General features: G+C 38.0%; 1 pseudogene; it reads left to right on the top strand.

Annotated features, from left to right (window-relative positions):
* The window catches only part of LOC149165603 (leucine--tRNA ligase, cytoplasmic-like), a 99,134-nt pseudogene that overhangs the window by 41,864 nt on the left and 39,704 nt on the right, over positions 1-17,566 (top strand).

Genomic DNA, 17,566 nt, shown 5'->3' with positions numbered 1-17,566 from the left:
GCCTCATCTTATTTTCTTTACAACATTCCATGCAATTTGATATGTTGAATTTGCACTTTTGATTTTTTAAATGTTTTTGCAGGTTTGTTTCAAGACCAAAGCTCAAGAAGGAATGTAGATTTTCTACTGAGGCCACAGTGAAAGCTAGGATTCAAGATAGCCATAGATTGTTTTCCCTTTTTTTCTCTGAAATTGTGAAATTTTATAAAAAGGATTAATGATTTTCAATTTCAGGCAGCAAAGTCTTCAAAGAAAACATGCTAAAAACAGGACTTTGACTGAGGTCTTAGGCTGGTTTTTTATTGATCTGAGCTGGGTGAGTAGGATAGGATCCATGTCGGGACAATTCTGGAGATGCCCATGTGGTCGGTTTCTTCATTGGACGCCTGTAACCTGCTAAACCTTGAAATCAGCTACGGAATTCTCAACTAGTTGCGGAATCAGGTTACATTTCGCAGCTAAGTTGCAAAACCTTATTAAAACAGGATACAATGTTTTGAGGACCACTACAAACCATAACCAGTCAATCTTGGACAGTTGAACCTATCAAAGCAGTTGGGTTTCATTATTTTTTTTTTTGAATCAATTGAAATGATGAAGTTTATTTTGTCTCCTTTTTTTTGTTATATTTTTATTTTTTATTTTTAATATAACAATTCTTTTTCTGATCCTCCAGATCACACAAAGTGGAGGAGGAGAGCATACTCAAGATTTTTTTCTTTTAACATAACAATCCTTTTTCTGATCCTCCAGATCACACAAAGTGCAGGAGGAGAGCATACTCAAGAATTATTAATTTTTTTTTAGATGTAAGAAATAAGGTCTCCTAATTACACTTCCCCGGCAACGACGTCAAAATGCCTAGTCAATTTAACATCTTAAATTTCTCTACATAAATTATCAATCTAGGTATCGTAAACTGATGAAGTGTGGTGCACCATATGTGCTTAGTTAACCTTTTTCTTACTTCGTTGTTTTATAGTTTTTGTTTTCTTTTGGGGTTTTGTTCTTGTTGCTCTTCTAAAGTGTCTAATGCAAATGGAAATCCTATTCCTAAGTCTCTAGAAGGCAAGTATGGATACAGATTTTAAGGCAATTATGTCCTCTATAATGATTTCCAGAACTTAACACTTCAGAAGGTCTTAGAATGTACTAGTGATGACAGTAATGCTTGAACAAGAATGGAAAATGTGCTAATATTTAAACAAGTAAATAATGAACTACTGATCATGAAACTATTATCTCTGCTGCTGTCTAAATATAGAAAAGCGATTTAAGCTACTGCACACAAAGAAAAAAAATTTGCAAGGAAAGTAAAACTAAAATCAAATTACACATTCATAATTCGATCCCTCGCCAGTAGTCCAGCTATGGCTTTCGGAGGTAATCATCAATGTCATGAGCAATCTGATATCTAATTGCAGAAAAGTAAAACTAAAATCAAATTACATATTCATAATTTGATCCCTCGCCAGTAGTCCAGCTATGGCTTTCGAAGGTAACCGACAATGATATGAGCAATTTAATATCTAATTGCAGAAAAGTAAAACTAAACTCAAATCACACATTCATAATTCGATCCATCGCCAGTAGTCCAGCTATGGCTTTCAGAGGTAATCATCAATGTCATGAGCAATCTGATATCTAATTGCAGAAAAGTAAAACTAAAATCAAATTACACATTCATAATTCGATCCCTCGCCAGTAGTCCAGCTATGGCTTTCGGAGGTAACCGACAATGATATGAGCAATTTAATATCTAATTGTAGAAAAGTAAAACTAAAATCAAATTACGCATTCATAATTCAATCCCTCGCCAGTAGTCTAGCTATGGCTTTCGGAGGTAACCGTTAATGATATGAGCAATTTAGTATCTAAACTAACTAACAAAGCAAGTAAAGAAGATTGAAATCAAAACAGAACTGGAATTAAAAAAACTAAGAAAAGAAAAGTCAACAAAGAGGTTAATCTCATGTCACTAGTTGATGCAAAAACATATAAAGAAAAACTAATCTACAATCAACCGGTTGAACACACTTGCATGAATTAAAATTGCATGAATGAAAAATCTAATCTATCAAACTTGAAAGCAATCAAATGACGTAATGAAATCAAAGCAAAATTACAAAATGAAATCTACTCTACCTTACAGTCTAATATGCTCCATGACATCTACTTCACATCTCTTTCCATGTTGAGAACATCAAAGCTTTATTCAAATTCTTCAAAATTACAAAGTACAACAAAGCTCTCCAAAGCTTTCAAAAACCATCTCACAAGCTAACAAGCCTAAGAACTAACAAACTAAGACTTAAGAACTAACAAATGAAGGAGAGAGATCTCCTATTTATACAAAAAGATGAGAAGCCATCTCATTAATGAGAGTCCATGAATCTCTCCCTCTACCTCTAGAGTCCTATTCAAAATAGGAACTGATAAGACACATGTCTTCTTAGAGTTACAATATAATTAGGAGATGTGACACATATCCTCATGATCCCATGATTCTTTCCACTGAAATTTGAATTTGGCCTTAGAGTGCCACAAAAGGGTTTTCTAGAAGCCTCCTTTCAACCTACACATGTCAACAATCTCAACCTATTTGTTAGGTATAAGCATATGCACATTATTTTCTAATTTTTAACCACAAATTCACTTAAAAATTTTAGAATTAATAAAGTTTGGAAAAACATAAATGTGGCCCAATGATAATGAATGTGGTGACATAGTAGTGAAATGGAGGTGATATAATGGAAATAATAGTGAAAGTGTAATGGAAATGAATGACATTTTCAAGACTCAACACTTACTGAAATCTTTAATGAATCTTCTATAATATCCTGCTAAGCCTAGAAAACTATGAACATATCTTATCTTTTGAGGAGGTGGAACCCTTTGGATGATAGCAATCTTGTTGGGATCCACCTGTAATCCTTGCTGAGAAATTGTATGACCTAGCACGGTCCCTTCAGTCATTAGGAATTCACATTTTTCAGGATTGAGGGACAGGTTCATTTCAATACACTTGGTTAAAACTTTTCCCAGGTTAGTCAATGCTTCTTGGAAGTTGGACCCATAAGGAGTAAAGTCATCCATATAGATTTCCACTGAATCATGAACCAGCTCAACGAATATACTCAATACTGCTCTCTGGAAAGTGGCAAGAGCGTTGCATAACCCAAAGGGAAGGACCCGGTAGGCAAAGATACACCATGGACAAGTGAAAGTGGTCTTATCTTGGTCTTCCGAGCTAATTTGGATCTGATTATACCCATTAAACCCATCTAGGAAGGAAAAGAACTTCTTCCCTGCTAGGCCATCTAACACTTGATCTATGAAAGGAAAAGGGAAATGGTCCTTCTTGGTAGCTTTGTTAAGTTCTTGATAATCTACATAGATTCTCCACTTCCTGTTCTTCTTGGGCATAAGCACCAAAGGAGAAACCCACTCACTGTCAAAGATGTGGTAGATGAATCCTGCATCCAGCAACTTTTGCAGTTCTTCTTTGACAATGTCCTTAAGGGTTGGATTCATCCTCCTTTGAGGCTACCTAACTGGTTTACAATCCTCTTTAATGTAGATGTGATGGGTATAGACTGAAGGATGGACTCCTTTGATCTCCTTATAGCTCCACGCAAAAGCATCCAAATGGCTGTTCAATAAGCTACACAGATCTTTCTCCTGATAGGGGGATAGGGATGAGTTGATCTTCAAGGTTCTTTCAGGGCCAAATTCCACATTCTTAACTCGGGGAGAGGTCGGATCAGTCACACAGAGATCCACTAAAGCACTAGCTTAGGTGTCTTCTACCGACTCTTCAAATGGCAGCACACTGGGAGGTGGATTTTGAATCAAATTTTTGATAAGGTCATCCTCGGTTTGAGGACCTCCCTTGGTGGCTTCGACTATGCACAATGGTGCAGAGTAAACTTCATCCTCATATTCCTCCTCCAACCAGAGAGGTAAGCCATGTTCTAGTAGAGGTTGGGCAGGAGGATATAGGACTAGATGTTTGGACATAGGCCCATTCTTAATGGTCATGCTCCCAGCTCAACAACTGATGTAAGCATCTGCAGTAGCTAACCAAGGCCTTCCCAAAATGAGAGGGTATCCAGTGAGTTTTTCCTTTGGCTGAAGGACCAAGAAGTCCGCAGGGTACTCCCAAGAATCAACAGAGACCATGACATCTTCCAAAATCCCTTCGGGGGTCACGGTGGAGCGGTCTGTTAACTGCAGTACTGTCGAGGTCTTTCGTATGGAACTCTGAAGGTTGAGTTTGAGCATAGTGTCCTTGGTCATCACATTAATGGCAGCCCCCAGATCAATCAAGGTGTGGGGGATTATGGTGCCATTGATGTGGACATTGACTACAGGACTCCCAGGGTCCAGATATTTTGGACAGATTACTTGTCCCAACATTAGGTCGGACAGTTGACCTATGACATTGATAGTTGGGGCATCTCTCTTGCGCCTCCCTGGGTGCCTGAAACACTTCTCTTTGATCAATTTGTTGTAGATTGGTACATCTTTTATGGTTTGGATAAGTGGTATTTTTACACATAACTGTTTAAGTTCTCCCAGAAGTTCAGTCTCTTCTGAGTTTGGTTGCATGGTTCCAGTTAGTCTCTCAGGAAAGAGTGGAATGGCTTTGGGTTCACTTTCCTATTTTTCTTCCTCATCCTCCTTAGGAGGAGGTTGAATATCTGGGAGGACCTTCCCAGATCGTAGGTTGATCTCCTGAATCTCCATAGCATAGGTAGGGCATGTTGTCTCTCCAATATATACCTGCTGGGCCTGTCTATTATTGGGTTTCAGGTTCGGTTGAGCAGGCATTTGGGGTTGTCTTGGAGGAGCAGGAGGTAATGGTTGTGGTTGAGTAGGTGGTGGAGGAAAAATAGTGGGAGGAGAGTTGTACTGGGGCCTCCAACCTTGTTGGGGTGCATTCCACTGAGGTTGTGGCTGAACATGAGAATGAAACGAATGAGCAGCTGGTTGAGTATGGTATTGAGATGGGTATGACCAAGGAGGGGGTGCGGACCAAGAAGGATGAGCAGGGGGACCCCAAGAAGGTATGTGAGTGGATTGGTTGGGGTTGTAATAATTCTGGGATGTCCCTTGCATCCCCTGCTGGTACGGTCTGGGTCCATGTGGCCTCCTTTGGTTTAGGAAGTAGAGTGGTTCAGTGGCTCCATTAGCCCCTTGGTACATAGCTTCAAGTTCGAGTAAGGTTGGGCATTGGTTTGTAGGGTGATCTGCCTCACAAACGAAACATATCTCTACGGAATGCACTGGACACTCGTTCCTAGGATCATTCCTTGTACATCTGGGACAAAAGATGGCCAAAGCCCTCTCATCTTCCTCTTGTTTCTGTTGGATTTGGAAGGTGTCCATTTGCATGGCAATGGTCTATCTCACCTCACCTTTGAGGTCTTCCATCTGGTTTACAAACTCGTTTTTGGATAAGGTGGTGCTAGCTAAAAGTTGACTCCCCCTACCTCTTTTTCAGGCTGCCCTAGAATGGTTTCTAAACACAGTCTTTATGTCATCATAAGGTAGTTGGTAGATGTCTCCCCCAGCCAACAAATGGAGGGTATCTAGAAGGTATTTAGGGACTCCTCGGAGCAGAACCAGCTTCAGAGATTCGGGGTCAAGTGTGCACCTGGCCCTTTAATAACTGAATTTGAACCTTTCTTCATAGTCTTCTAAAGATTCATCACTTCCCATGGTCATCCGAAAGATTTCTCCCTTTGTTTCCTTTGACCTACAGTAATCCTGGTATTTGTTGTTAAAGGCTTGCTGCATCTGAGCCCAAGTTGTGATACTATTTCTAGGTAACCCCATGAACTAGCGTAGTGTTGCATCCTTGAGGGTAGAGGGAAAGAGTTTCAACTTTTGCTCGTCTTCTGCATAGTCATAAGTTCGACAAAGGATAACAAACTCAAACAAGAAGGTATCAGGGTCTTCAGTGGTCAATCCATGGAAGTGAGGTAGGGCTGAGGGACTTATGTTTTTCATTTTTGTGTCCCCATTGGTCTCTCGGATGGGAAAGGTACCTTCTATTCTCTCCTCATCTCCTATACCGTTTCTGTGTTTAACCATGGTCTCAGGAGGAATGTTTTCTTTCTCTTCTTCTGTTATAGGATCTTCATATATCTTTGGAGGTTCACCTATAGGTTCTTTTGGATCACTTCCATCGAAGAAGAGAGAAGGGTGACTCGGTGATGTGGTGGGGGTGTTGGGTAAGAATTTTCCTGAATTATCTCTATTCCTACGAGGCATGAAATAAAATATTTTTGGTTAATTTTTGTGTTTTTCTACTTGTACCTGCAAAACTGAATTGATTGAACAAAAAATTGCAACTAACTAGAATAAACCTTGTAGAATTGAAATGAAAGCAAGAAATGACTAATCTATGCTGTTGAAATGAAATGCTAAGCTACGCTTGCAGAATTGAAATTGCAGAAATGAAATGCTAATCTATGAAAGCAGGAAACATCTAATCTACTTTTACGGAAATAAAATTGCAGAATGGAAATGAAACAACTACTCTACTCTTGCTGAAATAAACTACTTAGCAGAAGGTTCAGTAGAGAATAGAAGAAAAGCAACAATCACAAATACTTTGATGCTTCCCTGGAAATGGCGCCAAAAATATGGCGAGCTCCAGTATTGCAGCAATGATGCGACAACTCCTAGGACTCCCTACTTTACTTTTATCAACCCGGTTGTTCGTAACAAACTTGGAAGCGACAGTGCTATATGCACAAGTACTAGCTCTTACCGCAGGCTGTCACTTGATCAGCTGGCACAAGTTCGCTAGGAGCTTAAGCCAACTTCTATGAGCTCTTAGAAGAATCTTTTAACTGTGATGGATGAAAGCTAACTCAAAAGAGTCTAGTCTACTTGTAAAAAGAAGATGAAAGCTGAAAGGAAATGCAAACCCTAGCAAACCCTAGTTTTACCGACTAATCCTACCGGTGCAAGAAAAGAGATGAAAGCTGTGGAAATGGATGCCATTGACTCTTGGAAAGGTAAAGTGCATGTGACTAAGCTACTTCTGAAGTAAAATCTGGAAAAAAACATCTTTTTGTATTTTTGAGTAATCTTGCAGAATTATTATGCATGTGCTTTAATTGTTTTTGACTATGCAGAGGTTGATTGGCGAAAGGAAATGGAGTGGGCACTTGCAGGAGGTTGGGAAGGTAAGAAGAGGGCCTAAGAGGTCCCTGGCACCCTTCCAGAGAATTTCACAGCGATCAGATCTCGGAAAACTGCTAACGTGAACTTCTACAGGAAGTCTGCAGGGGTTCTACAGGATGTTCTACAGGAAGTTCTACCGGAACGACCGAAAGAGGATTTTAGAGGATTTATGGAGGAAAAATGGTGGGGAAGTGGGAATGAAGGGTGGATAAGGGTTTTAAGAGGTGTGGGACCTGGTAAATGAAGCTCATGAGTGATGAAGATAGTTGGATTTACTCAAGGATGGAGAAAGCAATGTTGCACAAAAATATAGAAATTAGGGAAAATTGGGAAAATGTGGCAAATGAAGCAAAGGAATATTGGATTAGGGGTTGGAACAAGTCAGATGATGGAGGAAGGGTAGGTAGGAATGTATTACAGGTACTCTGCACACTATCTTCCAAAACTGATCGAACAAAGACTAGAAAAATCAGAGATCTATCTGTTTTGACCTAATCTGACCTAAAAACCAGAAACATGATGAACTGAAGTTTATAGACAGGAAATCATGCAAGATAGTGATGTAAACTAAGAAAGAACAGATCTAAACATGCAAGTACAACTGTTATCAACTTTTCCAACTCAAAATCTAACACTAGTAATTGCATTGAAAGGCAAAAACAATGTTTTTGTGGCAGCAAGTAGGTCTTGGTCTCAGCTCATGGTCCCAAGGAGGGAGAGGTGAGATCAAGGATTGCTTGATGGCATTTTTGCAGATCTTTTCTATTACCAAACTATCAAATCAACCTGAAGTATGAAAAGCTATTTTAATCATCAAAAGCAACCTATGTAACAAAGCAAGATCTTAACCTAAATAACATAGATTATTCTATGACTGCAAGGACAACACATAAAAGTACACAGAGGAGGTACTGGCACTTGGGTTGGGCCCAACCCCAGGAGCTATAGCCTCCTAAGAAAGCTCAGAGCTGGTGCAAAGCGAAATTCATCTCCATTACTCAAAAAATAATAGTCATGTCACAAAATTGTTTACAACAAGAGCTCGAAAATGAGCAGGAATGTAGAGCTACACTAAAGTGTGAAAAAAACTGTTCAATAGCTAAACTACCAAGGCTTGAAGCCTTCCTACTTTTGCAACATGAGGACTCCCAACAGTCCTCCTTAACTTTAGGAGCTTGGCTGCTCAAGACTACAATTAATCAGCCACTTCACAAAACCTGCTCGACTGCCCCTTGAAATCATCTTTGGTGGGTTGTTGAACTTCGAGCTGATGGTGGAGAACTTGAGGAAGGGGTCAATTAGTGTAAGAGATACCCTTCCTACAAATCCTCAGCCTTGTTCCTTCGTATTTAGCTGTCAACTTTCTCATAAATGCTTGACCTTGGTCCAAAAGATGTCCAAAAATCTGAAATAAGCACATATTAGACTTTGTGGTCAAGTGACTCTTCTCATTCATTCAATTAACATAAATATATTCAAAAGCATGCACAAAACTATGAAGAATGGTGGATTAATCGAGAATAATAGGAAAAATGAGCCCATAAAGTTACTCATTTTTGGGCTCATAAGAGGCATCCACTCATGCAGAGACCTCCAGTAGGGGGAAATTTCGAGCCAAGTCAGCAGAGGCAGGATCCATTGAGAGGTTTTATCTCATGGATCGTACCTTGCTATGAGAGCCCAAAGCACATAGTAGTAGGAGGAATCAGTGGGATTCATGCAGTCAGAGTTTTTAGTTAACAGAGGTAATAACAGTCAGAGACTTTAATGACAGATGCATCATACTGATTTAGGTTGGATGTTTTTTGTTTCTAGAGTTGTTAGAGCATCAACAGTCAGAGACTTTAATGACAGATGCATCATACTGATTTAGGTTGGATGTTTTTTTGTTTCTAGAGTTGTTAGAGCATCAACACTAGAGTGAAGTGTTGCATGCAGAACATTCCAAAGGTTCAGGATCGGGATCGAGTTGAATTCCTTTCTTGTTGAGAGGGAGTGTTAAAAATAGAAACAAGAAATTATAAAAATATAATCCAATATATTCCAATTTTAATTTGTCCTTGAATTAAAATTAAGAATTAAAATTCGAATTTAGTCTCACCAGTTGCTTGGAAATAATTAATTAATTCATTATGGATTAATTAGTTGGAGAAATTCAAGTTAGAAGTCTTTGTGAAGTCATTCAACAGTTATCCCTTAAATTAAGGAGATTATCCCTTAATTAAGGAGATAAGGTTGAGTTGTAAATAGTTAGCTCAGTTTACTGAGTTAAGTCTAGATAGATTAGTTCCAAACTGTTTGAGGAGCTAATTGTGAGTTCAATCAGTTAATGCATGCATGCATCCAACTAGTTTACTCCAGATAATTGAAGATTCTCTCATCATTAATTCTTGCATGTCTATTCTGAGAAAGACCCAGTTGAGATTAAAGACAGGGACATTGTACTATCAGTTGCATGAGTTTTCCTATAAAGGAAATTCATCCATGCAGAAGGAGAAGGTTCCTTGAGGATTGTGCAGTTTTACAGGGTGTGAGATCAGTGTGAGTGATTAGTGTTACACTTAGTAACAGGAGGATCACCCAAATAAAATGCGCAAGGAAATAAGAGGCTTGGAGGGCTAAGGAGAAGGTTTGTGAGAAGCCTTGTTTTCCTGTGAGCATCTATGAGGATTGTACTGAGAGCTGGCTAGTTGTGAAAGCTAAAACTTTGTGTAATCTTGATGTATTTCCACCTTGTATAATAATACAGATAGTGGGGTTCTTAGCTGAGGCTTTCCCCTGAGTATTCTTCTGCGTTTCATGTGTATTGATTCTTCTTTTGGTTATATGTGTTCTGCTTTATCTTTCTCAAATATATTAAGCTTCCGCAAGTTTTATTGTAGAAGTAGATTAAAGTATTTTTCTTTAGTTATATTGCATTATCAGGTTAATTTGCAGTCATAATTTCTACATTTCTTTTTAGGAATCCAGAGGGGCTAGATATTTCACACTTGAACCTGACAACTTATACTGGGGAAGACACAAAATGTGTTTCTCAATGCGGCTGAGGTGGACATTCTGAGGTATGAAATTCTTTCTGAAGATCCTGAAAACCAAGGTTAGGCTTAGAGGGGCCAGATGGAGGGTTCATAATGGCTTTGGCTAAAATGTTCTTCATTAACCAATATAAGTGGACAATTTGCTTATATTGAGAGGTGCGGCCTCTGGAGTGGACAAGGTTCGGGACTAGGTCTCTCCAATCTTCAAAGTGAATCTCCATTTCTGCCTATTGATTAAGCTTTGATTTCCAATTCGATATCAACTGCCAAACCTAAGAAGGGGTTCCTATTTGGTAAGAGTGGGCGACATCTTGGATTATCTGAGTTGCCGATTTGCAACCCCAACCCCTCTGTTGATGGGGCTAGGCTAGATTGTTGACATTGCATCGTCCCACGTTCTTTCTGTGTCCACTTCCTCCTCTTACCGAAGATTCAGAACCTGAGGTGGGGCGAGCTATGAAATCCGCCTGTAAAGCAATGGTTTGGAAGAGACTCTTGAAACATATAACCAAAATCCTGAACATGAAGCAACTGGGCATTCTCAACTCTCAGTCGTTACATAGATGGTAGATACCTGGAAGGTGTACACAAAATAATGACATCAAACACTGAACATTAGGCATTAACCCAATCACTGCAAAGAAAATAAGACAAGTCAATTTCCCAAGGAAAGGAACTATAGACGCAGGCTCCCCGAGCCCGTTTAAGACCAAACACAAGGATAAAATACAAAGAACTAGATGCATAAGACCCTGTTTCATCCACACTTTCATAGAAAAAAAGTGAAGGATATGGCTAATAGAGACAACCAAACATGTAGCATATTGAGAACTCCAAGCTCCAAAAAGATCATACATTCCCATGCGGGAGAGAAAAATTCCATGGAGAATAGAGACAACGAGATAGAATGTAGAAAATTCATAACACAACCCTTCGATATATTTCCATAATTCATGATAGATAGTTCACTGGCTTGTAGCACCCATATAATGAAGCCTTCCTTTTCGAATTGACACAGGCATGAAGGATGCGAGAGCATGCGATGAAAAGGACAAAGAGAAATAACATACCCAAGGTTTTAGGAAATGACATGAAGGGAGATGACTGCACCTAAGTAGCCCACCTGCATAGCTTCCCTCTAAAGCAACCCCGAGCAACTCAAGACCACAAAACCAATATCATAGACGAAAACCAGTAAACCAATGCCTGAGAATGAGAAAATACAGATCCTTAACCACTGCAATAAGGTGTCACTTGGCCCAGTTCCATTAACATTAACTTTGTGCATTCGCACTACCACCTTGATATCCTTACCATACGTGCGAGGACGGTGGCTTCGTCGACTACCCATATTTTCCTCGTTAAGGTTACACATGGCCTTGATAGTTCATATTAATTATAGTTAATAAATGTAATTCCTCCTCCCACATTTACCCACTTTCACCGATTGGCCGAAGGTAAACATGAGTTGAAGGTCACTATGATATGAATCAACCTCCTATATGACTGTAGGGAAATGGTGTTGATAGCTGAAGACCTTACTAACCTCCCTTAGGTACCACAACTCCACGAGTAACCCAACCCTTATAAGTGTCCAACCCATGAGACAACCCACTTTTTCCCTAACCTTTGGTCTCAGACACTCCCTTTCCAAGGCCTCCATGCGACTATGGGTTCCCAGTCGCTCCCATAGTCTTACATTAGTGCGTCTGTAGCAGTGATTGCGGAAATTAAGGCTACTTTCTAGGGCTGGGGCTAATCCTCTGCCCATAAATCCATGAAACTTATAGAACTCATAAAATACATGAAGACAATGCTTACAAGCCTAAAATGGAGCTAGGACTGACTTGACCATCCCCAACTAGGACTGACATTTTTTCAAACACTTGGTAGATATGAAATCGACAGGTCATGAATGCAAGTCTGAACATAAGGGACTGAAAACTTAACTGAGGTTTAACAAGAAGGGTCTCTACCTTATCACATTAGTTTTCATATCATCAATTGGGTCTTGCATTCATTATTTATTCTGTTACAATTAAAAAACATGAATAGGGCCATGATTGAGAAATGTCATATAACCGTGCTTATAACCAACATACAACCATATATATAACCATAAGAGAACAACCATTAAATCCATATAATAACCAATACATTTCTTTACCAAAAACAAGAGAAACTTAGCTTTTATTAACCATATGCAATTACAAACCGAGTTCGAGACTTCCACGTTCCATTTTTTTTCAGCCAATCACCCTCATTCCATATGCCAAGCATGAACATGGGATCTCATGGGATAACCAATCCAAAGAAAACCAAGGGAATCCAAAGGTTAAACCACCTCCACCCTCTCCATACCGTGATCACACCTAAATTGGTGTCGAAATCACAAAACCGAACCGATGTTGCATGCCTCAAAATTTCTTCACCATCCTTGAGGAATTTTCCTGTGTCCACCCTCAGGCTTTACTATGTATCCCACCATTATCGACCAAGGGATTCCTAGGCCTTTGGTAGTTTTCCTGAGACCACCACACCTCAAATTCCAAAACCATCCATAAATATAAATCTCAAACCAAGAACAATCCCATCATACCATGGCTATCCAGAAATAGAAAGGCTAGGCTAAAATCCACTATTAATCCAAGCAAAATCTATGCTAATGACAACAAAATGACCATATAACAACATGCACATACCATGCATGTCAAAACCAACTAGGAAATCACACATGCAATCTGTTACCTGCAAGTACTCCTGCTGAAGCTGCTTTATCCTTGCCTTTCTATGCTTTCCTTGTCCTTCCTTGCTTTTCCTTTCCTTTCCTTGCTTGCTTACTTTCTTTCCCCTCTTGGTGATCTTCTCTTATCTGAAGCTAATTCTAAAACTAAACTGACAAAAAGGTACCAACTGATCCCCAGAAGCCTTTTTATTTATGAGGCCTCTATTTTCTTCAATTTTCTCTTATTTTCCTTCATTTTCTTCCTCACATACAACCTATGACATTTCACCTTCATTTTCTCCTAATTTCCATTATTTTCATACATAATGCCATTTTTCCTTTCCAAAGCCTTAGTCATTTCCTTTGTCAATTTCCCTTAGCTATAAAACACAGCAAGTGATACCCACTAGGATATTTTGCCCAACATTCAGCTTAGAATAAGTGTCCCTTTGCGTGTGGTCTTATTTTAGCTCTATTAACTTTTATTACATGAAATTTTAACTTGGGGCTGTTACAATAAATGGTTACAAAAATAATCTACTTTAAAACATAATATAATTAAAAAAAATATATTTAAGTTTATTTATCATTTTATTTTTGCAGAATTTTATATGTATTTTTCTTAGAGTTACATTATTGTTAAAGTAAATTTGGATATCTAATGAAACTTATATAAAAGAATTATGATCTATTAGTTGGAATTTCATAACTAATAGAATTTTAAAATACTAAATTAATTATAACGTTAATTTGGAAATATATAAATAAAATATTATCATGTATACATATTCTTATTTTACAATAACAAATTACATATAAATCTTGCTTTGAACAAGATTTTGGTAAAGATCATTTGATAAATATTTTTTAAATACTAAATATAGAGTACTTTTGAAAATAAATGCCAAATTAATTCAGGGCATAATGATATTATAAACATTTCACATTATCAATTAACAAAATTAATAAATTACAATTAATGATACAACATATTCCACGTAAAAGGTCACATGTTCAAATCAATAAGGGGTAGAGTATGTACACACATGTAGAATTCACAGTCAAATTCCTACTCGGAGTGGGTCCATTGTCCCATAAACAAAGGAGTCTCATACACCAATTTGGTGTTTGTTTGGTTGAGACCTTAAATGAAGTACTATTGAAGACAATGTAGCCATCACAAACTAAGAGTATGCAAAAGCCAACAACAAGCTACTTATATTATATGAACTCCAAAAAATCAACATAGATTGAATACATTTGATGGCTCCAATATAATGTTCAGAAAAGTGGACATATTTGTATTTTCATAATTGAACCAATGTCATATAATTTAGGTTCAAGTTCAAGTTCGGAAACCATTGTTGTTGAAGATACGTAGAAAGGATACCATTATGTATGTAGAGGAAATGACAACTCATGAGACTATTATTGCATAGGATAACTCAGAAGGATAATAGATCTATTGTATATGTAGAGGAAACACTCATAAAATGATGGAAAAGAAATTAGGTTCCTAGGTAGTAAAAGGAATAAATAATAAACCCTACAATATGGGCTATCTCCTACTAAATAAACTCCTGAATACTTTCCAATGTATACCATTACTTTGAATGCTTGAATTTTGAGGGTCTTGGGCAAAGTGCTTTGGGCCTATTCGTATAGGGTGGACCCTGAATGATTTCTCATAAAAGTAACGTACTATAAATAAGCATTGAAATTAAAAAATTATGCTTGTTGGCATGAGCACAAGCAAAATCTAGAGTATGGCATGCTTCTTAGTAAGATGTGTAATATTTTTCTTATTGATATCTGTCACTAGTGAGAAGTAACAAAGGACTACTATTGGTAAAATATGTATAAAATCATTGAAGTCACTATCCTATTTCTCAGTAATTTGTATGGGTATGTTTTAAATTAGAACATATATTCAAACTATTTATGTGATGAAGTCATACCAACCCAGAAGTCAGATTTAACTCACCAACCCAGAAGTCAGATTTAACTCACCAACCCAGAAGTCAGATTTAACTTACCAACCCAGAAGTCAGATATAACTTTGGGACACGAGTTGGTAAGATTCATGTGTTTACATCCTCTCTCTCTCTCTCTTTGTGATGCATTTTGATTTTATGATTAGTTATCTTGTGGTGGTGGTTGTGTGTGCGAGTTACAATTCCCATCCTAGTATGTTCTACTATGGAATGCTAGGATATATGCAACCACCTTAAAATTATTCAACTCTTACTCCATTCTATATGTAGTGCTATTTTTTCATTTATTTTGGATTGGTGAGTATGGTACATTTGAAATCAATGATATTGATGTGTTTATTATCACTGAGATGGCTTCCCTTAATCTTGCATATCAACATATGTATAAGATCCCTAAGAAGCCCCCATGCTTGTTAGAGCTATATGACCATGATTTGATTGGTTTATCATTGAAGTCGCCTCGAATAGTCAATGTGGTTATGTATGACCTTCCCATGCTCATAGTTGTAACAAAAAAATTCATTGGAATAGAAACCAGTGTCCCCAATGATCCAGTGAACGATTATATGACCTTGTTGGATCTAAAGTTAAAACCTGTCCTCAAGGCCCAGTTCCTTGTGAAGGATGAATGGGTTTTACCATTTAATGTAATCCCTATAATTAACACTCCAGAGTTAGGCGAAAACTCATCTAAAAGGGTGTGTGTTGATTTGAAGATCAAGAACCCAAATGACAAACACAAACTTAAAATAATAAATATATTAACTTATCTTATAGATTTCACAGATGGAAAAACGATAGTGGGGGATTTCAAGGGAAAAAAATTTCAAGAAGAAAGACCACTAATCAGGAAAAATATTTTGGATACAAGGGAGGAAGTCATGTATAGGGAGCCTACAAAAAAGGTAATATCTAGGTCATATGATTAATGCCTTGTGGCCCATACTGACCAATCGTGCATAAATTAAGGTGACCTTGAGTGGAAAGAAAAGGCAACTGTAACATCCTTGCTCAAAATCCATGTAAAAAGTTAATAACAAAAAAATATATAAGACCATGGTCATGGGACACATATTCCAAGATGAATGTTGGGAAAAACATCCTAGTGGGTGTTCATTTCGGTTATTATGGCTAAAGGAATTTGGCAAAGGCAATGGAAAAGGATTTGGAAAGGAAAAATGGCATTTTTGGCACATTTATTTATGAAAATAAAGGAAATTAGGAGAAAAGGAAGGTGAAAGGTCACAGGTTGCATGTGAGGAGGAAAATGAAGGAAAATAATGGAAATTGAAGAAAATAGAGGCCTTATTAATAAAATGGCTTATGAGGATTAGTGGGCAGGCTTGGCCAGTATAACAATTTGTCAGTTCAATTTTGGAGCTCTCCCATTATTCTCTCTCTCTCTCTCTCACTCTTGAACGCTTAGAGTTTTCTTGGAGCACTTTGGCAAAGGATCAAGAAAAGCAAAGAAGGAAAGAGGAAGGAGAAAGAAAGGAAGAGCAGGATCAAGCAACTACAACATGATTCTTTGCAGGTATCGATTTTCATGTGTGATTTCTGTGCTAGATTTGGCATGGATGGTATTGCATGTGGTTCTTTGGTATCATGGAATTGGTTTTTCCAGGTGCGACAGTGTTTTCATCCTAGCCTTTCCATTTTCAAATAGCCATGGCTTGGTGGGGTTCTCATGTTTTGGTTGAGTTGGATTGAAAAATGGATTCGAAGCTGAGTGAGGTGGATCTCTAAAAGAAAGAACACATGGCCTAGTGATCCCTGAACCATACTGTGGATTGCGGTAAAGACACTAGACTAGTGACCCATAAACTGGTCTGTGGGTTGTGGTAAAGCCAGGTATTATGTGCCTCAGTGGGCCTAGAAATCCTCAACTAGTTAATGATAGGATATATGATAAAGCCTAAAGTTGGTTGCCCTTGATGAGGCTTAAGAATCCTTGTCAGTTAATGGAGGGATATACGGTAAAGCCTAGAGGGTGGAGCCTCAGTTAGGGCCTAGTGATCCAGTTTGGATTGAGGTAAAGCCTAGATACTAGGAGACAGGGAAATTCCTCATGGTGTAGGTGCAGAAATCTAGTGGAATCCATGCTTGTTTTATGGCCTAGTGATATGGGATGGATTGCGGTAAATCCTGGTTCTATTGATGAGGGTGAGGTGGTGTAGCCTTGAGAATCCCTAGTTGAGTTTGGTTTTAAGTCCCATATTCATGCTTGGAATATGGCATGGGGGTGATTGGATGAAAGAAATATTTGGTTCAACCAATCTATGGTCGAGTGGTTCGTTGAAGTACCAAACCTAGTTGGTCGTTGCATTCATTAATATGAGGTTATTTCCTCTTGTTATTATTTCATGATTATTATATTTATTTATTTGTGGATTATATGGTTGTTGTTTCCTTGGTATTTTTGTTATTATTATGCTGGTTATGAGCATGTATTATGACAGTGGCTATGTATGAATCTCATCATGTTTTTACTTGTAAATGAATGAACAATGTATCTATGGCCTAATAGATGAAATTTCAGCTAATGTGTTGAGGCATCAATGCTTCTTAGCGATTTTCAGATAAGTATGATACCCCTATGCTCAGTTTTT

Source organism: Pinus tabuliformis, chromosome 5_1, assembly GCF_031772625.1.
Source record: "Pinus tabuliformis cultivar Carrire ecotype Pingquan chromosome 5_1, CPIR1, whole genome shotgun sequence".
Taxonomy (NCBI): domain Eukaryota; kingdom Viridiplantae; phylum Streptophyta; class Pinopsida; order Pinales; family Pinaceae; genus Pinus; species Pinus tabuliformis.
This window is presented reverse-complemented; position numbering and strand designations above follow the sequence as displayed.